Here is a 27,431-nt window from a genome sequence, read left to right as displayed (position 1 = left end):
CTGCAATCAAGGAAAGATGAACTATAAGTATAGGTATTTTGAAATTCCTCAGTGCTTGAAGACCAAATTCTTCGAACAGTGCGTGTTGCCAGTGGAACCTTGTTCTATATTGACTTTAAAATGACTTATTAGCGTAGGAATATATAACATTTAAAGATTTAATAAAAATACATGCAAAGAAGTTGAAAATTATAGAATAGGTATAAATGAACAATAACAAAATAAAAATACACGAATAAGTAAATTGAAAAGTTAAGCAGTGCGTAAGTGATAAATACATTTTAATCCAGACACCTCTATGAATTTACACCAAGTCACATAGGTATTTCTATTTACTTAATCCGGATCAAAATCACACGAATGTCGTTTTGCGGTAGACTAGCCCTTCTGACATCCAATACTTAATAAGGAAACTTGTTTATAGCTCACGATTCATTTTAAGCTGATAGCACATCTATTAGCACCCACTGTTCACACTGCTTGGTTGGCACAAGCGCACAGAATTTTCAGTAGGTATCTATAGAAATCTCTGTTCAGAGATAAGCATTTTCAATGTAACTTAATTTGTTACTACTATGTCACTACAATTTCGGTGCATGAAAAATAAAAATAAATAAATAAAATAAAAACCATCGTCTCCAAACGTATCGACTGAAGATGATAGTTCCAAATTCCAATGCACATTAACGAAAGAAATAGTCGAAAATACCACAGAGCATGCAGCAGATCGCCCTTGAAAAAGACTTAATAAAGTGAGTGACTTAATAAAACTGTTAGTTGAAATACGCTTAAATTTTCCCTTTAGAAAGGCGATGGAGATGAAAAATATTAGAGGGACGGACAGTCATGCGTACCACAACACTAAAGTGACAATCATGACCACTCTCCTAGAGCGTTGACTAAGACCTAAATTACGGCGCTCGGCGAATGCCTTGCACGAATGCTGATAGCTGACTTATGAGCGACCAGCATTACGCGTATACACGCACCTAAATGACTCTGATCCCAGGGTTATGTACGTAAAGCTGTCTAAGCACTTTATAAAAGCTATCATTGCATCTTATCTGTCGAATTCCCTCACGTAAATTATTAGCCTTCAAGTTGCAACTTCCAACATGCGAGTAAAATGCGTTATCCCACACACTTCAAATTCATTGCTTCAATATCGATAAATTCTGCAATTTCTTACATGAAGTGCTGTCTGGCAATATAAACCGGTCGCGCTGCTGATTGACAGACAAAGCTGATCTCAATGAATTTTTAAAAATATGTCAATTTCTGAATAAACTTCAAAAAGTATGTTAACAATTCGGAAAATATGTGTAGAGACTAGAAGGATTCGGATGCAGTGTTGAGTAAAATAAACAAATTCTACTAAATAATATGTTAGGAACGCCAACAAAGCTTGATTTTTAAAACTTTAGGATTGCTGCGAATAAATCTATAACAACTAAGTAAAAAGGCCATCGAAATTAACTTTTCGCGAACCATTAGTGAAGAATAGTCTGGATATTAAAGGATATTTGAGAAAATGAAAGCAGAAGCGAGACTAAAAGATATGAGTACGAGTGAATGCAATTGAAGCACATAAATCAAAGAGCGTTTGCTCTCAAGCGCATTGGATCACGTTAAAGACGAATCACTTTTTGCTCCACACCATTTCCTTTCACGGTGGTTCGAAATAATTTAATACTGGATGCATAATGACAGATACGATCTGCGGCGACGCAAAACACTTTTGTCGGTGTACCTCTTGGTCTTGTAACTCCACCTTCATAAATTGCATGACGTTCGAGTAGGTACATCACAAAAAGTCTTGACAAAGACATACCAAGATATGCCGTGGAACTTTTTTGTTAAGGCTGGTCACGTATCTTGAAATGTGCTATAAATTAAAAACCCTTTTGTAGAAGTATAATAGACTTGAGTCATCCAGTTTTATGTATTGTATTGTATGGTACTTCATAAAAACGTACTTACAAAAATAGAAGAAGAGATAGTTTTAAATAGGTGAGCATGATAAGAATCAGAAGTCAAAATAATTTCCCCTCAATACATAATAGAAAATAATTAAAATACAAAACAAACAAAAATACATTTATTCGAATTAAAGTTACAAAAATTACCAAAGATTTTCAATGACACAATAAGAGATGATTTATGCTAACAGCCACAAGACTGCAAATACCTCCTTAATTCAATAACAATATCGTTATTTGAGTAAAAGTGTACCAAACTTGAATTGAATGTCATTAAATGGCTAAAAAGGCTAAACTCGGACACACCTAGTTGCAAAATTATACGGGAATCTTGATCGCGGTTTCGTGATCGCAACTACGTGACTAAAACAAGCAAATGTAAACAATCGTATGCAGAACGACTAAAACGAAATATGTTAAACAACGTTATAGTGTAATATCGTAAAATTAAAACGGCTGGGTGCGCCGTACATGTTTGTTCTTCCTTGTAATTAGATTTGATCTTTCCGAGTTCTCGTCCTTCGTAATAAAACAACTATGTCTAACTAAATGTTACAAAATAGATTCATACATGGAATTAGGAAGTAGTAGGATCGTTGGATTAGACTTCGAATTTTAAATCACGATTACCTTCTGTTATTTATCCTTGATATTACATCAATTTCTTTTTTTGCTATATATGTATATACTTACAACTGATTTTATTTTACATTTGTCAAAAGATTTTCAACTTTCAATATAATAAATTACGAACAAAAACAGTATGTCTGGAACCTAAATATGTAGTTCCTAATAGCGAAAATCTAAATATCACAATATTCAGATTAGATTACGCGATCCCAGACTCTTGATAGATAGATAGATTGGTTCGGTTTGTCAACTCAAATGTAAGATTTAACTAAGGAATTTGGTACTAACTAAACTGCAGGTATAAAACTGTTTCAATTATTCAAATCCGAATTCCTATCAGTATTCAGTGGAATAGGTAATGCGATGTCAACCGCTAAATTAAGTGAACCTGTAGGTAATAGGCAAAACAAGCAAAGACATATTGTTAATTGAAATATTTTACTTAATTAAATATAAATTAGTAGTCTCATTTCTAAAATGTTAGTTAAGACTAAACTTATATTTTGCTCTGTAATAACCAAAATGCTTAATAGTACCTTATAATAATACGTTATATTCACGAATTTAAATTTCACATTCTCAGTAAATGGTCTACGAATTTACGATGCTTTCTCAATTTTATCAGAAACGAAATTAGTTCATACGCTCAACATGGAGACCTAATAATTTATTGTCTCTCGCAATTGTGAAATCAGCTTACATCTCCGATACTTCCTCAAAACTTCAATATGAGGTTTTTCAAGGGATAAACAAATTCCTAGAAAATCAACAAGTCTAATGGTAGTACAAAGTTTTGGATATGTTCATGGGCGGCCCGCGGCGGTAATCAATTAACTTCTAGCGACCCTTTTATAAAATAACGAAAGGTCTGGCAGACATACAGACAGACAGACACACTTTCGCATTTAAAATATTAGTATGGATATTTTTTTCTTGTATGTTTTTGAGTTAGTTTGTCAAGGTGCTGCTCAAAATCTTCTATCTAGCAGGTGATCAGTTTCAGAAGTCAAATTAAACTCGCTTAATTTTATAAAAGTTAGAATATGGGCATATCCAACGGCAATCATTTCTATAGAGCGCGAGTAAAAAATAACTACAAAACCAACACTAAAACAAGCTTCCATATATTTTAACGTACGTTTTTGTTCCCAACACGTTCACATTCATGCGTGAAGCGAGATATTCGAAACGTTTGAACAACTTCCTCAACAAACAGCCTCATAACAAGCAGGAAGAAAATGAGGCTTGGTGCTTGACGAATGTATAACGTGACCGCTAGAGTTACGAGCTCTAAATGCTTAAATGTTCTCCCACGATCGTGATTTTATCATTAAAATTATAAGGATGCTATAGCAAAACTAAGGTTTGCAGTTTTGCATAATTGAATTGTTCTGTAGATTTGACCTGTGAGTGACTAGGTACATAATAAAGACAGATTTATCTATCCTACATCCTATTATGTACTATGTTTATATTTTTCAGATCTATCTGAAAAACACAAACGTATTGTTGTTATTGTAGTGCAAACTTCTATTGGCGCGTTCGTTGATTTTGGGATGTAAAAAATTTCAAGATCACGTCACCACATGCTAATTTGGCGACGTCCCTGGCTCAGTGTCTTATGAACTGTGGTCTTATTAGTGGGAGGTTCCGGGTTCGATTCCTGCCAGGGGTTTGGAATTTTATAATTTCTAAATTTCTTGTCTTGTCTCGTGGGATGCTTCGGCCGTGGCTAGTAGGCCACCCTACCGGCAATGCCATGACGCCAAGCGATTAAGCGTTCCGGTACGATGCCGTATAGAAACCAAACATGGGTTTAATAAAAACTGCCATATCCCTTCCAGGTTAGCCCGTTTCCATCTTAGACTGCATCATCGCTTACCACCAGGTGAGATTGCAGTCAAGGGCTAACTTGTATCTGAATAAAATAAAATAAATGTTAATAATGCTCGGAGTGCCGATAGATGTAAAAACTAAACTAATGTCATACTAATGTTGATGGTTTTAATGTACAAATTATGAAACTTGAATCTTTGACACTACAATAATTTGGCAAATAAAAAATTTGGCAGTCAGAGGGCAAAAGTTTTCACTTCTGTTGACCGTCCTCACTGACTACAAATTTTGTTTTTGTTTCTAACTTTTCTTATGGTGTCTTACAGAGAAGTTGCTGATAATAATTGAGGTTACCCGTACACCTCCACCGTTTAAGCCTCTTACTTGAATTAGTGTTAAAACTAAAACCAGGTAAGTAATGTTTTCAACAAGGCAAATAACGCAATAACAAGAGATAACATATTAACCGTAAATATTCACGAAGTTGATTTCTTAAAGGAGCTTACTGTACACATGTTAATAATAATAGATACAATTTAAGATTAGTACATTTCATACTAAAAAGTAATTGCAAAATACAAAGTAACTCATCGCTAATGTATTGTCACTAGCGCAATTACAGCGTTGTTGGAATAAACACTGTAACTGTAAATATTTTGTTCTTAAGTCTATATGGAACCGATGACCTCGAAATAACCTATGACCAAAAACTGCGTTAGGGAAATCTATGTTTTGCGCTAAATCAAGCTTTAAGTTTATACACATAAGGCTTCAAAGTACTTTTTGACAGCTACGCTAAGTTGGTTAAAATTTCTTCGAGTTAGCGAAATATCGCTTACGTAAAAGTAAATGGTAATGACGTGCCATTATGGTGGAGGATGATATGTTAATGCTCGTTCATGATTAATTGTCATGACATGCGCAAGAGGGTGCAATTTCTTGATGATTGTATAATCTTATTGTTTTTCTAGCGCATCCACTTGTTCGTCACGACTTGTATTTCACCAAGTTTAGTCTCATAATAGTCACAATGATTAGGTATTCATTTACACATACCCAACTGCACTCTGCACTCGGCAGAGGATCATAGTTACGGGTTACGATCTATTACTTCAGCTCTTACGATGGTTTCTCTATTGCGACATTACGAGAACATTCTGTAGATTTATTAAAGATCCACCACTAACTCATCTAGAGTTAGTTGGTGGATCATTAATAAATCTTGTCAGAAAAAAACATGTTCATATGTGCCCTCAACTTGACTTTGTACCACCAGATATTCGATGGTATTTCTCTTCTTTGTAATGTGACCAAAAAGTTAGTTGATTTATACTAACAATGTAAAAGCTACAAAGTCTGTGATTTATTTAAAAAAATCTTTGTTTGGAGACATTTGTTCGATGTGCTGAGCGCTTGTAAAATACTAACTGACAAGTCCCCGGCTTAGGCTGGACCATCTGAAAATTCTTTCTTAGTGAAAGTCAACATTATTAAGAAAAAGCTCCGTGCAAAATCCTAAGTCTCTTGCTGCTCTACTTTGATTTACTTAAATATTTAGTCAGTCAGTTTCTCCTTTACAGATAGTCCAGCTCGTTAATTAAATAGGTGTTTACTTTTATAGGAACCAGATCCCAAAATCGCGCGCAGATCGACAAGTAGCGGTCCCAGAAACGGCAACTGCTAACTGCAACTAATGCCATAAAAACCTATTAGATTAATCTATTAATTAATCTTGTAACTAAATAGTCGCAACGCACGCGTACTTCAGTAGACTTTGGCACGCAATTCATACAACTGGAATCTTGTCAATAAACATAAGCTATCTTTCATTGAATCTAAATAATAATATTATAATTGGCAAGCTACACTACAAGTAAGTAGTAACTAATTTGGACAATAACAAATACTACAACAGTGAAATCAAAGTATGAAAAATGCAAGGAACTGATTAGTAATTGTTGTATAGAAGCAGGCGTTACTTTGCGTAAATCCAGGATATACTATGAACCGATCAAATCTGTATGGTGCAACATGCAGCATGCGACATGCATGGTTTCAGCGGATTACAGCAAATTAAGCTTTTGGTTCATTGATAAGTAATTATTACTAGTAGTATTAATTACTTATCAATGAACCAAAATTGTGTGAATGTGCATGTAGTGTTTGCTTTCAAATTATTTTACATACAACGTCATGTAATTTAACTTTATGTAATTTAAGATCATTTTTGTAAAAATCGCTAGCGAACCTTTTCAATAAAAAATAAAAAATAAAAAATAAATGTTTATCTCCACTATTTAAAAATTGTCTGATATCTCAAAATTGAGAGCAAAAGCACAAAAATAGATATCACAGCACTTGGAAAGAGTTGAAATAAACCGACGCATTCAAACTCCTGCGTTTAAAACTGTAAAGCAATTTCAAGCAGGAATTCACGCATGGCGATGTAGTTCGTGCATTACCGGTATGCTATCGCCTTGTAAACGATTAGAGATAAAAGGCGTTGAGTGCGAAGATAGTGTCAGGAGAATGGAGTGTACTTGTTACCTAAATTAGAGCTGAGCATTTCTACTTGACTACACAAGTACTTGAAATGTATTGAACATAGACATTATAACTCAAAAACGTATGAGTGAACAGTAAGGTTATCAAATCTACCACTGGTTTTGAATACCAGTAATACCATCATAAAGAACCAGCAAGAAAGGCGGTTGTTTTAAAGTGTAAACTATCAATAAATATAATACTAAAAGATACATAAAAGTATAATGAAAAAGAAAGAGGTGTGATACTTGATTCAATAAAGTATTAAAAAAGTTGTTTTAAGAGATGTAAACACAAGAATATAAATCTAAATGTGGATTTTAGTTCAGTAGAGACACCAATAAAGTACAAGTATTTTGTCAGGAGTAAATCTGTAGCGATAAATCGGCACCTCAGTGATTGTAGAACAATTGCAAACTGCGGGAAGCTAATTATTTGTATCTATGATCAAGCTTCCACGTATTAGATTTATTCTAATCTGAAATCTTTGGTTTAAAGTGTAAACTACCAATAAATCTAAATATATAAAAGGATTGACTGACTGACTGATCTATCAACGCACAGCTCAAACTACTGGGCGGATCGGGCTGAAATTTGGCATGCAGATAGCTATTATGACGTAGGCATCCGCTAAGGAAGGATTTTTGAAAATTCAACCCCTAATGGGGTGAAATAGGGTTTTGAAATTTGTATAGTCCACGCGGACGAAGTCGCGAGCATAAGCTAGTAGAATACAAAATTATACATCAAAGTATAGTGAAAAAGAAAGAGGTGTGATACACATCGGGGTATGAAATTAGTGAAGGACCTGAAATGTTTTGAACATAGTTTCATTATTACTTAAAAACATATGAGTGAACAGTAAGGTTATCGAATCTATCACTGGTTTAGAGTACCACCATAAAGAACTAGCAAGAAAGACGGTTGTTTTAAAGTGTAAACTATCAATAAATATAATACTAAAAGATACATAAAAGTATAATGAAAAAGAAAGAGGTGTGATACTTGATTCAATAAAGTATTAAAAAAGTTGTTTTAAGAGATGTAAACACAAGAATATAAATCTAAATGTGGATTTTAGTTCAGTAGAGACACCAATAAAGTACAAGTATTTTGTGAGGAGTAAATCTGTAGCGATAAATCGGCACCTCAGTGATTGTAGAACAATTGCAAACTGCGGGAAGCTAATTATTTGTATCTATGATCAAGCTTCCACGTATTAGATTTATTCTAATCTGAAATCTTAAGTGGAGCATTTAGAGATTTACATAATGGTACTTCAGATCCAATAATAATAGCGCACTTCGCTGATTTCAAAGCAAATCTAGATGTTATCTGTTCCTAATGCATGTTGTTTGAGCATTGTTGACATTGGTTCAATAGAAATCCTGAAATCAATAGAGTCAAGGTAACTATTTAGTACAAAAAACACATTAGAGTAGGTAACTTATAAAATTGGTAGATAAGACCAAGAATAATAAATGAAGACAGTTAAATGAATTGAATATGAATAATGCTGTCCATGCAATCTGTTTTTTTTTTAAATCAAATTACCTATTGTAACGCCAATTCTGAACAACGGGACTCTATAAAAATAGTAAACATCATAATTATACCTTTAAAAATTCCGAAGCATACAAATTATAGAAATCATCTTGATGGCTCAAACGGTCTATAATTAATATCCAAATTGACAGATGACCACTTTAAAAGTGGAAACTGGTATCAAATAAGCAATCGATGGTGTGGAAATATCAGAGTGAAGATGGAATAGCTGAGATTGAAACTATTAGTTTGCTTATGTGTGTCAAAATAATATTATGGTTGACGTTCTTTCTTTCCTACTGAAAATAAGGTCAGGTGGTCCAGAATCAACTAACAATGTGATTTACTTACGTGTCCCCAAGACACAATACAAATAGTACAGAACTAATACAAGATTCATATCAATTTATCAATAGAAATAAATATAATAGAATATTTAAGAAGTAACTTTAAAGGTGTAATTTACTTACTAATTTTGCTCGTTTGATTAAAAACAATCACAGCACCTGTGTAATAACTAATGTTTTTATACTTGGAGTTCTTCCCTGTCATTTTAATCGAAGTGATAAGTACTTTGGTTGTCACAACATGGCATGATAATATGATTCATTACTCCATACTTCCGGCAACGACAAGGTTTCCATGCGTGTCGACTAGGTCCATACTGCGAAGCCATTAAACCTAAATGTCAATAAGAAATCGAGTGTGCCGTCCCGTTACACGCACAAAAAGCTGTTGTGGGTCAATGGCACAGCGAGATGCTCGTCTCCCGCATTCGCATAAAGCGCGCGTTAACTTTTTAGGGTTCCATACCTCAAAACGAAAAAAGGAACCTTTAAAGAATCACTTTTTGTCTGTCTGTCTGTTTGTTTGTCTGTAAGTCTGTTCGTCGTGTTTGCCAAGAAAACTGAAAAAACGGTAGGTACTTCCCGTTGACCTAGAATCATAAAATTTGGCAGGTCGGTATAGCCCGCGACAAGTCGAGATGGCAATCGGGGTATGAGGCGGGGGGACGCCACGCACACCCGCATGTCACGCGGGTTTGCTCGCACTGGGTTAGCGCGTTGGCTGTGCGGGTGTGCGAGACGTTCCCTGCCGAATTGCCATCTTGACCTGTCGCGGTCTTAGGTGATCACGAAAAAATTAATTCACTAAATCACATATAGATAGCGCAATCCGTCATTAACTTGCAGTGTTCTACATAAGTCAACAGCTATCTTGTACGATTGTATGGAACCCTTCATGAGCGAGTCCGTCTCGCACTTTTTTAATTGAATTCGATACGGTTTGAATCAATCTCATAGCTTCAAAGACTGTTAATTCAGTTTCATCAATCCCACAATACTAGGTTACGGTCATAGAGAAAAGTGATAGTGCCAAATTGCTATCACTTAGTATCATGAATGATAATAACCATCGATTAAGGTTTTGCTATGAACTTTAATTGTTTAGCTATTTCGCAATGAAACTCCTTGGTCAATAAGTTAATAATCGTAAATTCTATATATAGATCATTAAGAGCAATAACTTTGAAGAATTACACTAACTACCGAGATGAAAATAAATCAGCAGAAATTCTTGCTATCAAATCCGCATAAAACTAAATTACACAAAAGGACTACGTTTCAAGAAGCCGTATAAAAAGCAGTAAATGCTAAGCCATTTGGTACCGGTGTGGAATACCTAAAGCGGATGATCCAACTGTTTGCCAATTCTAATACAAATAGTATTTAAATTAGAGGCAAACGAACTCTGTACAATAAAGAAGATTAACATACCAATATAGTGGCACCTGTTTAAAAGAAGGTAAGTAACTACCTATTTTGAATTAAATGTTCTTTTAGGTACGTGAGAAAAGATTAGCTTGTATAAATAACATTCGAAATAGTTAGTAACCTATATATTTCAGCCCCCCAATTGTGTAAGAAATACATATTCATCATAATCGGTAGCAAATTCCGCCCGTTGATTGGCTGTGAAAAAATGTAAACAGCGAATCAACCAATCAAAGGGCAGAATTTTTTGACGATTACCATAACAATGAATACGTTTTTATTACACAATCGGGAGGGCAGTTGTTGTTATAAATATATTAAGTAGTAGTTGCTAGTAAAAATCTTCTTCGGTTCTGTATATTATCAGCAATTTTATTTAGGAGGTATGTTTAAAAAGCAATCAAACCTTTTTAAAACTTGATGATCTTACTAAACTACCAATCGAAAATTAAGGAATAGTTACGGTAGGTAGGTAGCTTAAAGGTAAGTTGGGTTTTTTATCATTAGCAATATCTTCTGAAAACATCAACGCATCAAGGGAGAGGCGTTATTTGACCCTAAAACAAACATTTACTTGCAACAAATCCGTCATATTCTCCGTTCACGTGTTCCGTGGAAAGGGGTCGAGAAAACCGGTTCAAGCGTCAACCGAGTACTTCGTAGAATTGTTAACTGATGTGTACTCTTAGCCACTTGGCTTAAAAACTACATCGCAATGGGAACTTCTTACGTCTGCGTCTAAAGGTGTAATAAATTTAACGGGATAGGCGGAAGACCCGAAGACGCAGGTCCATCTCAGCTGATGGCGACTTTGCGCAAATTGTCTTGTCTTTCCAAATTGTTGCGTTAGGAATTTGAGAGGAAATGTAAATATTTCATACTTTATTGGATACTTAGACATAAAGTTGGCCAGTCCGGTGTGTAGTAATTAAAATTTCTTGAACATTTAACTGGACATTTATACTAGGATGACAATTATTGCCTCTAGAGTTTTTTGTACCAGGTTAGTTTTATAAACATATTCAAGAACAGGTCATTCAAACGAATTAATAAATTTTTAAATGCGAAAAAGAGTAGAGAGAGAGTTTATCTGTTACATTTTCACAGCCCATCTGTTCATAGATTTTAACGTTTGGTATCCCGGAGACGAACACATAATGTTAGTGTAATTTTACTCCGGAAAATCAAAGAGTTTTATCGAGGTCTTTAAAATATTGCATTTAGCACGTGCAGCAGTTTAGCGCGTAGCAGTAGCAGTGCATTTAGCACGTGGACGAAGTCGCGGGCATCATCTCGTAGGTACATAATAAATGTAGTTTGATTAATGAATCTAAACTTAAAAACCACATTTAGCTTAGCTAGCATTCAGAGAATAACGGCACAGTCTGAGGGATGGAAATCAATATAATCAAGTATTTCAAGGATAGACTAGATGTATAAAGCCTAGAGACCAGAATATAATTAATTATTGATAGCCATAAAGATTACATTCAACTTAATTGGCACTCGGGTACTAACGGCACAAGTCTTAGGGATGGAATCCAATATTACTGTTAGGCGCGAGCCGGCTGGGTGGGCCGTACTCACGACATCCACAACGAGCACCGAGTCACGAAAAATGGACGACTGTCTGACGGATGCGACCGACGTGAGTTTCCGTAACAAAAAGTTTTTTAAATTGAACATGAATCTCGAAATGATAACTAGAGTTTTTGTAAGAAGTGTTCTTTTATGTTGAAAGAAGAGACACCTATACAAAAAATACGTGTCTAAAACAACCACAACGAGAATGATATTTTTAATAATTTTAAGATGGAAACATGAAAATAAGTAGATACGAAGAACATTATAATGGTAAGTATAACTTGCAGATTAAGTATTGTTGTATTCGTTTTACGAGCATCTACAATGCTAATAATTCCAGAAAGAAGCACTGTTAAATATATGACACTAAAAAAGATAAGATCTTTTCTCTAAGATAAAAGACATTGAAAAACAAGAATTTCTAAGCAATAAAATCTGAACACAATATCGGGATAAGAAAAGTAAGTGCAGTAGCGCCTAATTTCAATATTTTTTTTTGATTCAATTTTTATCAGTGTTCAGAATGCTTTCAATAGACAATTACGACTACAGTAAGAAAATTGCCGCTGAATAGACTGTAAATTACAATTTCACTCCTATCATCACATATCTAGCAGCAAAAAGAGGCACAGTTGTTATTACAGCTACAATATTTCATGCTGCTATTTAATAAGTTGAATTCTCAACAGTCAATGATAGTAAAAAGCAACCACGCCCGTCTTGAAGCCTTCATAGATAATAAAAGGGAGAAAAAACTGAGCTTCGCTATTTCCTAGTTAACACAAAGGAATAACAGAACTTAGTAGCTACTACAAATCGTTGAAAAACATTGCAATAGTGAAGAAATGTACAAAAAATATTGCAGTTATTTATATTTTTTAAAGAAAATTGTAGGCAGAAAAAAATGTGTTTTTGGCAAGGCAAAAAAGTGATCACTCCTATTGAATTTGCAATTCAGATGTATTCAAGCAGCTTTTCATAGTAATTATACTAATTATCGTTAACACGCCTGTCAACTTTGAAACCCGTCACCTTCAAACAAAAGCAACGGTAATCAAATCAAGACGAAAGCAATTAAAGTGAAAAATAAGTCATTGGACATGACAATAAAACTCTACGAGTCAAGAATCCCAAAAAAATCTAACATTTAACAATCAAAAGCTATGACGATAAAGATTGACAATAACCGTAAAACTGTTATACAAAAGCTCAATCGCTCTACATTTAGGGCTAAAAATGAACGATAAAAAAATTAAGAATCACAAAGCAAGATCGAATACACTGTTAGGACATCTTAATAAGACGATTGTAACTGTATCACTCGTTGTCGAATCAAGGTTACAAAGTAACCATACGGATGGCGCAAAAAGTTACGACACAGATCGATAACTATAATTATGTAAGTGTGATCGATTTGGCAAAAAATCGATATTGCTTCTTTAAAAGACCTTCGTATACAGTAATCAAAATATCATGAAACAATGTGAACTTTCTAATGATATAGGTAGAGTCTAGGCGGAGTTCTGTTAAAAGTTACGAAAGCGTTTATAAAACCGTTGTTGGTTTAGAAAGACTGACCTAATAAGGTTGGATGGTGTTTTGAATTCAGAATTCGTCTATACTTCAGAGATGATGCCGTCTGTTTTGTAAAACACTATAACCAATTCACAATTGATTGATTAGTGTCACAGACGATCACAGTTGGCAATGGTAAACAGTAATAGTTTGAAAATTGCAGCATAACATACTTTGTCTAATACGGGAAGAAAACGCTTGTGATACGTGAAGTGACGGACAGATATGAAACATTCAAGAACAATGCTTTTTGTAGACATTAGATTAAATTCTACTATAAGCTGAAAATGAGCACAAAGCAAGATCGAATACACTAAAGGACATAATAATTTGTATAATGTTTCATTATTACATCATTCTCACGTACTCTAAAATAAAATGAAGTAAATGCTTACCTTAAGTCGTTAACGTTTTTCAAAACTTCAACAGCTCAACATGGTCTCTTATACTCAAGTGTGAAACTATAACAGGTCCGTAACAACAAAGTACTTTGTGTGGAATTTTTAGAACTAAAAACACTACATAATATAATCTAAAAGATATTGATGACCTATCGGCTAATATCAGTAGCAACGCTAATCTTAATCTTACGAAAGCGCTCTTTGTGTAGCTTAATGGAATTTGCTGCCTAAATTCAAAGGCCTCAATCAACGTTGTAATTTATATTTCAAAGACTTGGTCATCAGTCATCTGACTTTATATCATACAAAATTCAGGCACCCGCTAATAATAATTTATTGTTCAGGTTATTAGGCACTACTTAGTTTGTACATCAATTTATCTTTATCAAAATCAAGGACTTATATACGTATTTCATTTGCTTCCAGTTCATTAACGCTCATTTAACTGTCTATACATTCGACAACCGGTAAGTTTATGGCGTTACGGTAACTTAATTTACGTAATCACATTAAGTTCCCACATTTCTTAACATTACAGAACTAACAAATGAAGAAGCAATAAAATGTGTGTTTAATTAATACGAATTAGAGAAACAAGACGGCAACAGGTAAATTAACATATAAGTGTGAATCGGTATTAGTACTATACTACTGAAACATCTTATTCAATGCAAGAAATTTTAACCCCAGTGTCGAGTGTACGGGCATGCAGCTCGATTGGATTTACCTGAAAGTTTTACGTCCACCCACGACCCCGTTCGAAGCGTCTGGAGTAATACCGAGTTTTACCATGCATCGAGCCACAGATGTAAAATAAATCAAGTTATTGGAGAAAATACGCCCACTTACGTAACTGACCACTCTTCCATTGATGTCTACGGCGACCCACGCAAATGAAACTGGTAAGAGATCATTAATTAGCTTGACAACGACACGGCTACGCATAGCTAATTACAATAATTATAAGTCAAAATGTGATTTTGTGAAAGTACTTTTAAGTGTAACTTTTGTACAATTAATTCACTAAGATCGTATCTAGACAATGCTCATATTTTAGACAAAGTTATAAAATGATCAAAACACAAATCTAAAGAAATTAAAAAATAGTATTAGTAGTGACAACTTTTAAAATCAAGGTGAAAATGAGCTAAAGTAATTAGGTATCAGACATTGAAACAAATACCAACGACAATATAATTTTAAACACAGTTTATAGGTTTTAGTAATTGAAGAAATGAGGAATAAAAAAGAACATCTAGTGTAGTCAAATCAACGTTTTCGTTACAAAGTTAGACCGACTCGGCCATTAGCATAACTAGAGAAGCGCGGGCGCAGGTGAGCGACTAACGGAACCTCATATCGATGACGCATCTTATTGCCAATTCGTTTCAAATTCACCTCTATCGACATCCATTTAAAATCCGTTTTTGGCTAATACCGCGCAATTTGTTTTAATAATATATTCTAAAAGTTACTTCGCAAACACAAGAGACAGCGCGCCGCTGTTTGTCAGATTGACCTGTCAAAATAACTTTATATTTATTGCTTTTCTTACATGGAAATTTAAAAGTCAAAGAAACGCATGACGTTAACGTTGCTCAACGCGAGTGAATTTTGGCACTAATAAGGGACTGCTAAATCCTGCAATGAAATTAAAAAGTCAACAAGTAGGCATAAAAAATCTACAGCTATAAGATATTCCTAAATAAGGTATGAATCAATTTCTTTGTAGATACGAACCTGCGAATCTAGCAGGTATGATTAGCTAAAATTTTTAAATGTCAATTTTTTTATTAATTTAAAATGAAAGGAAATTACGAAAACCAGTACTCAAATGGTATCATTTATAGACCAAATCCTTGGGCGTTACATAGAATCTCTGAATAATAAAAAACAAAAAAGTCAATTTATAAACAATAGACGCACCAACAATAACAATGGTAAAGTTTTCTTTTAATATGATTTATAGCATGAAGATAACAATGCGAATTAATCTGAAAGCAAAATTCGCGATCTTGAAAGTGAATTTGAGCAAAGAATTATGTAGCAGAACTAATTTACGACTCATACCTACTTGTGGCGTTATTCTTATTGCCTATTTCAACGCCTTATGAAGTGATTATGCTTGTTACAATTGACAAATAAAACTTGACCTTGCTGTTTGTTTTTACTCTATTTGATGTTTTTTTTTACTCTAAGTCAGGACCACCACTCTTCAGCTTTATAAATAGCGTCTTCTTTTTAACTACTTCTTTTTGGTATAACTGCTTTCTAGTAATCTACATATTAGGTATATATAAAAGAAAAAGCTGACTGACTGACTGATCTATCAACGTACAGCACAAACTACGAGACGGATCGGGCTGAAATTTGGCATGCGAAAGCTATTATGACGTAGACATCCGCTAAGAAAGGATTTTTGAAAATTCAATGCCTATTGGGGTTTAAATAGTTCAATGAATAAATCCGATTGAATTAAATCAACATAAAGTCGTTGACAAATCCTTATTCACGCTGAGCTAACTATAGGTATTATTATGTCTTTGTTACCTTTTTAAACGTAAATCTTTTCAGATTTATCTCGGTTAGATTTTTTCCCCATTAATTGTTACCTTGAAGTTTCTAGTTTTCTACAACTTCGTGTCAAGTCATTACACGGTTTAACAACGCTATAGAGCTCACGTCACGAATTGGCGGTTTTAAAAACGCAACCCATATTTTCTAACTGAGCGACGCCAATTTTAAGCACAGACGCTTTGCTATACAACGCGACTACAAGTCCAGACAATATTATAAACTCTTGTCTCGGAACAGTGTAGAGCTGCTACCTTGTACAAAGCATTACGTTGTAAACTAATCAATTTTATAAAAAATATTTCCATGTGAAATTTCCTCATTAGAAATCTTTCTTGATGATCAAATTAATGAACAAATTCACAATTTGTTCTACTATAAAAAAAAATTAACTCAAAAATGCCTGAAAATCAGCGCTGCAGTAGTCAAATACAGCAAGCATTATGCTGCATTTAGCTCCTTTAGCTCACATAAGACATCATTTTTGTTTATAGTATTTTCTAGCTTGTCGTTTTAAGTTTAGTTTTAATTTTGTAGTTTTTAACATCTTCTGTAGGTACACATTTTCTCTTGTATGGCTAAATAAACTGTTATTACTTATTTATTTATAAGATTTTCCTACAACGCACGCTACTGTTATGTAGTCAATACGAACGCGTTTTTTGATGCGGAAACCACACCACAGTAGTAAAGGCAAACAAGAGATACGCCTTTTGAAAACAAAGAACGTACGAAGCTCTTGGATCCTTGTGACATGTCTGAAACAATAGTAATCAGGCGCGAAACCACCCATGTAGTTACTCGTACTTGTACCTACATTGGCAGTGTATTGTGTGTATTGGCAACAAAGGAGGCACGTTTCACAGCTTTGCCGTCTCATTAATATCTTGACTGAAAGTCAAACAAAGCAACCGTACTTCGACTTAAAGCTATGCGTAAACTCGAACTGCATACTGGCGTCTGATTCTAAAATAAACTGTGTTCGTCGTTGGATTCGCCGCCGCTGCATTCGATTTCAGATTTAAAATATTGTATTCTTTTTTTCATCTTAAGCATTCCTGGTTTTTTATTTGTCTTTCTATTTAAGTAAAAATAATGTATGGCAAATATGAATTCCTTCAGCTCGTAATTCAGGGGAAATTACCCACCTGACTAAAGAAGAAAATCTTGGCTGAAGAATTTACGCAAACGGTACGGGAAGATCTGATCTTTATTCCGCGCAACAGCGTCCAAGGTGAACTTACCAAAGTCCCATAGTTTGCTATGGGACTTTAGTCGGCACTACAAGAAGAAATAGATTTGAAAATGTTTATAGACAATCATGACTTGTACATTATCTCCTTACGCCGCTGCATCAGCGTTGACAGCAAAGCTCTGCTTAGAAAATAGCAGTGCTGTACCGCGCGGCCATATTCACAATAGCTCTTGAGTCTTGACAACGATTGGCGTGTACTAACATGAGTACAGCATGTTTGAAAGGGTAGGCAATTTGGATCTATACGCTAAGCTATAAATACTTGAAAACTATAATACTATTAAGTACCTACTATCTTCTATGAAATTGAATAGTTCAAGTTCATTAGTGAAAAACTTCTCACGGCTTTAATTGCTTAAGAATTTTGACAACCTGTAATTTAACTCCCATATTATGAAAAGCTTGAAAACGGTAAAACACGTCAGTTTAGTTCATTACATAGACTTATATATATGTGTATTGTTCATTAAGGTTTATTTTTATCGCGATAACTTGAGGCATGTGACACAGCTACTTCTCTATTTCCTGGTGAAGTTTGTGGGAAAAATTTAATTTCCTTGTGAAAACTAAATAAGTAAATAATTTAATCATCATCATCATGAGCAACCTATCGCCAGCTCAGTATATATCACGAGTCTTCTATCAGAGTGAGAAGGGTTTTGGCCAAGTAAACCATGCTGGCCAAGTGTGGATCAGCAGACTTCACACACCTTTGAGAACATTATGGAGAGCAATCAGGTTTCCCCACGATACTAGTAGGTAAATATAATATTATCATGTATAAAGAAAAGTTTTAACTCACTGACTGATTCATCGGTCATCAACCACCTTTAGACCTAGAAAGCTGAAATTTTGCACAGAGGTTTCCTTTATAGTGTAGACAAGGAATCAGTCTGGATTTTTCGAAATTCCCATGGGATAGGGAATAAGGAGGTCTTATATTTTCGATGAGCGAAGTTGCTAGTAACTCCTTACATACTTGTACGTAAGTTATATTTCTAAAAGTATGAAATCCCATCGAGCAATAAATAAATCTTTCAGTAACTTTAAAAAGACATAAATGACGGAAACGAGTTATTTTATTAACTTGTATAATGTCTTAAGTAAACCGACATTTAAGTATGTGGACTAAAAAAACTAATTTAAATCAAATACGTAGATAGAAGTACTTACATTTATATATAACGCAATTCGGCATTTTTATGTTAACACCAATTCCTTACAAGACATAATTACTTCCTATTGTAAACGTTTAATGGCTCCAGTGCATATTGATCCATCATGCTCGCCAAGTGCAAGCCAACGGTGTTAGCGAATAGCGCAAAGATCTTTTGATATTTGTATGAAAATCCAGAAAAGTTGGGAAGCTTATTAGCTAGTTGCACTTTTTCATACAAACATCTTAGGATCTTCTTTTGTCGTAGTTCTCAAGAGCATTAGGTACACGTTGGCCGGCACTTGACGAACGCGTAGAACCATGGACATACTATTTCTTGCTGAACTCTCGCGTACTATACGCGAGAGGTTGAGATGGCTTGGGTTTGATGAGTTGAGATGGCCGTTGAGAATCGGGATATCAGGCGAGGGGAGATGCCCCACACACCCGCACGTCACCGTACCAGGTTAGCGCGGGGGCTGTGCGGGTATGCGGGAAGTTTCCTCCCCGATTGCCATTTCGACCTGTCGCGGACTATATATGATAATCATACCCAGTCGTGTACCGCATGACGTGACTTAGCGACAATATATACTCCTACAAAGCACGACTAGAATTTGCCACACAAAATCGAATGTGACCAATCACCCGTCCAACACAAATACTCCAATGATGTGATCATAACTTCTTATGCTGTCACTGGCGTAGATACTGTCTGTATAACTAAATTCAAGGAATTTAACAACGATAACGGAAGTCAGCAAATAAATGGCAAATGCCATAGTTAACTGCTTTATAATATATCTTTTTGTATAATCGATAACATGTTTTAGATCAGAACTTAACTTCCAACATAGTTGGATACATATTCTTAACAAAATATGGTAGAGTAGGTACACTTATTTACTTTTTTTATTTAAATTTTAAATTTTATTAAAATAACCGATCCCAGGACCTCTTCGATGGTCATCCTCAGCACATACACAAGGCTAAGAGCCTCCGGGAACTTTAACGCTGGTGTCCCTCTTGCGTGACGCCAAATGAGCTTGCGCCCTAGGTAGGCTGGTGGTTTTACTCCCCTGGCCTCGTGCAGCTTTCATGTAGCCACGACAGCTTGTGCCACGGCAAGCTGCTGTTTTTCCAGGGTCGCCAGCCAGAGTCGCACTCCAGCCACTAACACGTGGTCCTATCGCACGTGACTTCTGGATGGACGGATCAGGGCGTAGATCAGCGCCACCCTAATGTCTCCGCCTCCGAACACCATCGATTTATGATAGCGTATGATTGTGCAAAAATATCATAATATACCTAATAAATTTTCGTTTACTTAACTCTTTTTGATTAGAAGTATTTATGCTGAATTTTTATCTAATTCATTAGGTTCTTTGATTTATCACGTCGGCGATAGTCTGCAGAATATTGCAAAAGACATAACTTCATTATCAACCAAACAATCATGTATGCCCTCCATGCATATGCCAAAACAAGCTCCTGTATCATCTAAGATCGGACAGCATCCGGGCTATACGCTATAGACATTAATGTAGAGCCTATTCAATGTCAATCGTTCTCCGCTTCGACGTATCCTGGTATCGCATATCATATCAGTGAGGAAATCAATGATTTATTCTAGCATGTTTTTACAAGCTTTTCTAAACTGTTAAATCTTTGCCTTTAAATCTCTCAGTAGTTTAAATTAGTGGCATACAAGTTTAAATCTAGCTTGGCGAAAGGTGTGAAAACCCCTTTTAAGTAGGTTATAAGGTTAAACTTTCTGCAATGATAGGGATAAATGTCTATAAAGTTTAAGCCTTTATAGTTTCTACTTTTAATTAAGTATTAGGATAGATAGTTCTTATCTAAACATTTATTGTATTATAATATTATAGCGATCCTTGTTACATACTAGCTTATGCTCGCAACTTCATCCGCGTGGACTACACAAATTTCAAACCCCTGTTTTACCCTATTAGGGGTTGAATTTTCAAAAATCCTCTCTTAGTAAACGTCTACGTCATAATAGCTATCTGCATGACAAATTTCAGCACGATCCATCAGTAGTTTAAGCTTTGCGTTGATAGATCAGTCAGTAAGTCACTCACTCAGTCAGTCACAGTTCATATATTTAGATTAGGAATCAAGTACTTAGTTAAATATATTTTGTTTAGGTATTAGGTGGTCTGTGGGTATTACTTAGTTGGCTATTTAACAACAATTATAGTCTCGCTTTAGAAATATTCGTGCAAAAACTAAGTTTGAACTCAACAACAGATCGTTGAACCTTGCGAAAGTGAAACTATGTTGCAAATGCCAGAAGCTGTATACAATGGCACAAAAACCTAAAATAATGATTTTGATTTAGGCAAGTAAATAAATCTTGTAGCTTTAAAAAAAATTAAGCTCTAAATATTATGTGTAATAGTTCTTATCATGTCATTTATAAAACCAACATAAAACGATTTTTTCTGTATTATGTTGGTACTTAAATATTAAATAGCAGATGCCCGCGACTTCGCGTGAAATCAGATTTAAAAAACCCCGAGGGAAATGTTACTCTCCAAGTCTTTCACTTTAAGATCCTTGCAAAAATCAATCCGTTACTCAATTGTGGCGTGGTTAAAAAACAGACTAATAAACCAACAAACACACTTTCGCACTATTATTATGGGTAGAGAAAAGATATACAAAAGCATATTAAAAAAGATCATAAAACACACGTAGGAAATCTCATTAAATTACTAGTAGGTAAACTTATTAATCAGTATATAACTAGTAAGGAATGTTAGTCATATTCAATGACTCCCATCCTAAGAAACCTTTGTGGTGCATCCCATTGCAATGCCTTCATTGGTATTTATATGCAATAACTTTATAATAACTGTAACCTTTACAATACCCTATTCAAAGGTATATTATGCGACATGTCGAGATGGCAATCGGGGAATGAACGCTCCGCACACCCGCACAGCCCCCGCGCTAACCTGGTGCGGGAGAGCGCAGGTGACGTGAGGGAGTGCGGGGCGTCCCTCCGCCTCATACCCTGATTGCCATCTCAACTTGTCGCGGACTATAGTGTATCATCAGCTTATAATTCAGTACCGTAAACTGTTACAGTAGGTACGCGGCAGAAAATAATGTGCATCGACCTTTAGAATGAGATTTCGGCTTTGTAGAGCGTTGTCTCTGTCACTCATACCTATATGACGTTTTGTCGGTTCTCAACGACAGAGACAATGCTTTACAAAACCGCTATCTCTTTCTAAAGGTCGATGTACATTATTTTCTGCCGCGTACTGTACCTAACTGTTTTACCATTTAGGTAATGGTGTTAACGAAAATTCAAATGCAAAAACCATTAAGCTTTCTATATTATTAATTTTCGTTCATTCTGTCGACATATAAAAATATTAGGTAACTAATTGCTATATAATTGGTAGACGATTAAAAATATGATTAAGTGCAGAATCATATTTCCATAACATATTTATTATGTTAATTCACTTCGTTAAGAGTTAAGTACTAAATTGTTAATCTCTTGAAGTGTTTAAAGCCAGTTTGCATAATTAATTAAAGCTATTAAAGATTTAACGATCTGTTGTTCTGATACGATCTTCCTTGTCAATCTAAATTAACTTACTGTGTCCATCAAAGTTGAAACAGTTTTGTGCCCTATACAATTTCCTCCGGATGCCTAACATCACATATGCGTCTATCTACATATCATAAGCTTGAAACATTGATATAGAATAATAGGTATAAATATCACGAACAAAATGACATCGCTCAAGAAGGCCAGGTATTTTTACAATGAGAACAAAAATATTTATCACACTATCAAACTAATATTATAAAGGCGAAAGTTTGTGTGTATGTTTGTTACTCTTTCACGTAAAAACTACTGGGTGGATTTGGGACTGGAGATAGATTATATCCTGAATTAACATATAGGCTACCTTTTATCCCAGAAAATTAAAGGGTTCCCACGGGATTTCAAAAGACCTATATCCACGCGAACGATGTCTCGGGTATCAGCTAATCTAAATAATATAAAAAGAAAATGTGACTGACTGACTGACTGACCGATTTATCAACGCACAGCTCAAACTACTGGACGGATCGGTCTGAAATTTGGCATGCAGATAGCTATTATAACGTAGGCATCCGCTAAGAAAGGATTTTTGAAAATTCAACCCCTGAGGGGGTGAAATAGGGGTTTGAAATTTGTGAAGTCCACGCGGACGACGTCGCGAGCTAGTTCTAAAATAAATCTTATCGCCTAAGTAATAATAGGTACCTATAGAAAATTTACTTGTGAAACAAGGTGAAATTATAATTAGTTTCTTTATTTTTGAGCCGTTTTTGAAGTACTATACAAATCTTGTAGATACTCATATCGCTGGCATAAAATACCTGACTATGCCTGACTATGATTGAACACTGTGATTTTCTCATTGCCCCGATGATCTTCGCAGTCACATCACTGTCAAATTACATGTATCTTCTCATCTCTAGGTTCTGTCTCAGCATCCCAGACGTAAATTATAATAGGTTTAACGCGATACTGCGATAAATAAGAAGTTGAGTTCTTATGACAGACGCCAGGGAAGCTTATATTATGTGAGAAATGTCTTTTATGTCCCCATGCGGTTCATTACTCTTTCAATAAATAAGGTCTCTACAGAAATATTTTACTTACTTAACATATAACTAGCTTAAGCTCGCGACTTCGTCCGCGTGGACTACACTAATTTCAAACCCCTATTTTACCCCCTAAGGGGTTGAATTTTCAAAAATCCTTTCTTAGCGGATGCCTACGTAATAATAGCTATCAGTACCCGTAGTACAAGATTTTACGTCTCACCAAACGAAACCAAATTCGAGAGTCGAAATACTTCCGCGTTACAGTAAAATGGACCTAAACAGCCTTGAATTGAAGTCAAATATTCAATGCCACTGATTTTAATTTCGCAATGTTTCCGCTTGGAGCGCTGGCTGTAGAAGTGTAGACAAACTTGAGCTTTAAAACAAGGCATTTAAGATCCAGTTTACTGTGACGCAGAAGTATTTCGACTCTCGAATTTGGTTTGGTTTGGTGAGACGTAAAATCTTGTACTACGGGTACTGTATGCCAAATTTCAGCCCGATCCGTCCAGTAGTTTGAGCTGCAGTGCGTTGATAGATCAGTCAGTCAGTCAATCGTTTTATATATTTAGATTATTAAATAATAAACGTGGTCCACGTAAAGTTGTCCAAGGTAAGGTTGACTTTAGGCGACATATTGTGTTTAAAGCTGTGATAGCCTGGTGGTTAAGAGGTTCTCTTATAACTTGTCAGACTTATGTACGTTTTAAGCAATTAAGTATCACTTGCTTTAATAATGGTGAAGAACAACATCATTAGGAAAAGTTCTCCATGACGTTCTCAAAGGTGCGTAAAATCTGCTAATTCGCACTTGGCCAGCATGATGTTCCCATTAGATTACAACATGGGGATGTTCAAGGGGCGGACCAAGAAATTCCTGAAAAGTCGGCAACGCATTGGTGGTTTCTCTGGGTCCTACTGCAAATGTTAATGGGCGGCGGTAATCACTTAAGATCAGGTGACCCGCCTGCACGTTTGCTCTCCATTTTTATTTAAAAAAAATGATAGACTACAGCCACATCATTTTCATTCTGAGAAGAGACCTGTGCCCGGTACTGGGCCGGCGATGAGTTGTTGATGATTGTGATGATGTATGTTAATATTATTATCTATCTCTTTTCTCCGTGGTACGCAACTTTCAAAATGATAACAATGTATAACAGTTACGTAAAATTAAAATCTATTCTTGCATGCGGCTAACCACAGTCGTAAAGCACGACTAAAAGGTATTCAAATCATCTCGCCAAATTGACTATAAACGTCAATTACAAATACATGGCAAATAATAGGGAAATACTTAGAAATGCGCACATAAACAATGGTTCCAAAATAAGTTCTCATGTTATACTTATTAGGCAAGTAAATGGGATTAGGCAAGTTTAATGGCTAATGCAACAGACTAATCTCGGCGATCTTCAGTGAAACGGTCGCTTTGGGCGGCGTGTCGTTTTGTAAAATCACACTTTAAATCGAATTAGGCCTACTAATGCTGTAAGAAAGTGACAGTATAATATAGGAAGATTAATGTTTTAAATGAATGCGTTTTCACAACCAGATGAAGAAAGGAAAGAGTGAAGAAAACAAAGTTTCTCCACATGATCAAATCAAAAAGGATCCGTAAAAGAACCAGAATAACCGACATTGCTCAACAGGTTGCGCATGGCATCGGGCAGAGCACATAGTTTGAAAAACTGATGTTGGGGTCCGAACTCCGAAGATGCTATAGAATGGCGAGCGCCAGAAAGCGCAGCATTGCAGAGCCCCCACTAGTTGGATAGATGACATCAAACGAGTCGCAGAGACCCGCGGAATTCAGGTGGCACAAAACCGTGGCATGTGTAAGTCCCTACAAGAGACCTATGTCCACTATCCAGTATGGACGTCTATCGTTTGACGATGACGATGATGCATGTTTTAAAACTCTCGAAACGGACTCATTTAAATACATTCGCCTTGGCTTTGAATATGTTCATTCATAGATAAGAATGGCTTCCTTCTCCTATAGACGTCCTACTATAAAGCACTCTCTGACGATACCATAATAAGTTAATAGCTTGATCAAAGTTCTGTTTTGTTTGATCTTATAAGGTAAAACAAAGAACTAAAAACAAAAGTAGGAAATAAAAAGACAAAGATGTAAGCAACACCGAAATAGGTAAGTAGTCAGTACCTAGTATCTGCCTTATGATGGATTTGAATTTCAATATGAATACCATTTCAGAAACCAAAAAGGGCTCAAAGAAACCCATGCTTACATTTGTCAATACTACTTGCGTATTCCATTTAACTTGTGTTTTGTAATAATTCAAGAATCAAGATCAATAGTTTCTAAGAAGCCATTGTGTTGCAGAGTTAAACAGGTGAATACGACAGATATGAAGGTCTTGGGAAATTGAACACTCAATACTTGCTATGCTTTGAGCTTATCTGACTTTTTGTCTTTATTACACGCTAATGTTGTAAGCAATAGATTTATTAAAATAAATTAAATAATTGAAATTCTTAAACAATCAAAAGTAGTATCGGTTAAATAAAGGATATTGTAGATTTGTTTATTACTTACAGAGACGCTCACAATTTTAGGTAACATAAGTAATAGTTGATACGTAAAGTAAGTAAGTTACCATAAGAATCCTTTGTCAATGTTTCTAGAAGTGTAGAGAGTAAATTAAAATATACTAAGACCACCCATCCTGAAGTTCAAAAATCAAATCAAAAATCTTATCGGTACTTATAGGTACAAATTATTCCACAAACAAATTCTATCGATACATCGGCTTTTGTGTACATTCGATCTCGGAAAGGTCAAACTACCTGGCAAATAGTGACCACAAAAACTAATCCTTATAAAAAACACTGATTATATCTGTGCAGCCAAGTACAATACATCTTAATGAGATTAATGTGTACAAATCCTTAGATAAAGAAAATGAGGCCATGGTAACACTACAGTTAAGCATCTGGGAGAGGAAAGTTCATGACTTTTAGTTGGTGTATGAAAGTTTTACATATGCGAATACCAAGATTGATTAAACGATGATGTAGCTAATCTAAATAATAATGTGTGTGGTGTGTATAACAATTTTATGGTTTTCCTAATAAATATAATATAAAATTACATTTTGTTGTAATTTTATATTTTTATACAATCAAAGCTGACTGATTGACTGACTGACTGACTGATCTATCAACGCTCAGCCCACCAAACTACTGAACAGTCCAGGCTATGGCATACAGATAGCTATTATGACGTAGACATCCGCTAAGAAAGGATTTTTGAAAAAACCTCTAAGCAGTAAACCTCTAAGGTTTTGAAATTTGTGTAGTTCACGTAGACCAAGTCGCGGGGGCTAGTCGTCATATAATAAAGCAACCGTAGAATTTTAGCAATTCATAGATCAATTTAAAGCACTTGACAGCGAGAGGGGCAACTTAGTTGGTGTCAAAGGTCGTGTGTCATAAGATGAGTAGCATTCCCATTTCGCACGCAAATACCAGATTGTTAGATGAACAATACAGTATTTTATGGAAACATAATGAGCTGAAATTTTGTATTTCTAAAGTGAAGTAGTATTTTATACTGCAGAGTATAACTTAATAGCTTTAATAACTCCATAGTTACGTTTCTGTAATAGGTATGGAGTAATTGTTATAAATACTAAAAGGTTTAGTATTGTTAGTAATAAGGGTTATTCAAAGGATTTGTAAGGCGTGGCAAATATACATAATTCGACAGAATAATTATTCATATGAGTAGTTAGTATTTTCTAGTGAAATCTTCGCGGAGTTGAATAAAGCCACACCAAGTACAGTACGCGCCAGAAAGTAATGTACATCGACCTTTAGAAGGAGATAGCAGATTTGTAGAGCATTGTCTCTGTCGTTGAGACCGACAAAACGTCATACAGGTATGAGTGACAGAGACAACGCTCTACA

General features: G+C 35.2%; 1 protein-coding gene across 3 annotated transcripts in view; it reads right to left on the bottom strand.

Moving 5' to 3' along the window:
• The window catches only part of Cad99C (cadherin 99C), a 169,658-nt gene that overhangs the window by 106,357 nt on the left and 35,870 nt on the right, over positions 1–27,431 (bottom strand). The window lies entirely within an intron of this gene.

This window comes from Maniola hyperantus, chromosome 10, assembly GCF_902806685.2.
Source record: "Maniola hyperantus chromosome 10, iAphHyp1.2, whole genome shotgun sequence".
In the NCBI taxonomy this organism is placed as follows: domain Eukaryota; kingdom Metazoa; phylum Arthropoda; class Insecta; order Lepidoptera; family Nymphalidae; genus Maniola; species Maniola hyperantus.
Note: the sequence above shows the minus strand (reverse complement) of the source record. Positions and strands in the feature narration are given on the sequence as shown.